The sequence below is a fragment of the Cucurbita pepo genome, unplaced genomic scaffold (assembly GCF_002806865.2).
Source record: "Cucurbita pepo subsp. pepo cultivar mu-cu-16 unplaced genomic scaffold, ASM280686v2 Cp4.1_scaffold006732, whole genome shotgun sequence".
Classification (NCBI taxonomy): domain Eukaryota; kingdom Viridiplantae; phylum Streptophyta; class Magnoliopsida; order Cucurbitales; family Cucurbitaceae; genus Cucurbita; species Cucurbita pepo.
This window is the reverse complement of record NW_019652679.1, coordinates 1-568: the sequence shown is the minus strand read 5'-3', so window position 1 is coordinate 568 and position 568 is coordinate 1. Positions and strand designations below refer to the sequence as shown.

The window sequence follows — 568 nt, the reverse complement described above, 5'->3', positions numbered from 1 at the left end:
GGTTTTGCAACAACACATGTGCTGGACATCCCCTCTCAAACAAATCAAGGCACATTATCATTAAATAATAAGAACTTCGCCAATGCATTTTAGAACTTCCTACCATGGTGGATTTAACTTGACTCGCAAATACTTTTTAAAAGGTGTCAAAACATGAGTTTTGAGAATATAGCTAACACACAACGTCACAAACAACCGAAGTCGATTGAAACTGTTCAATTAAAGGGGAAGCACCAACACCCATGCTTCGTTCGAATTCGCTGGAAGAAGGGTTTGAACCTCCGACCTTGTGGTTAACAGCCACACGCTCTAACCAACTGAGCTATTCCAGCCAACAATTTTTTACAATCCAAGAGCATAATTAGTTGATATTGTCTGCTCTCGTTCGTTACGTATCGCTGTCACCCTCATGGTTTTAAACCGCATCTACTAAGGAGAAGTTTTCAGACCCTTGTAAGAAATGTTTCTTCACCTCTCCAATCGATGTGGGTTCTCACAAACAACCATTCTGTGGGCCAAGCGTCCAAACTGGCGCATCGCTTGGTGACTAGCTCTGATATCATTCGTA

General features: G+C 41.9%; 1 non-coding gene across 1 annotated transcript; it reads right to left on the bottom strand.

Annotated features, from left to right (window-relative positions):
- Positions 1-258: 258 nt before the first annotated feature.
- TRNAN-GUU lies at positions 259-332 on the bottom strand. Its single transcript has one exon. It is a non-coding gene; the product is annotated as a tRNA-Asn (tRNA).
- Positions 333-568: the final 236 nt, after the last annotated feature.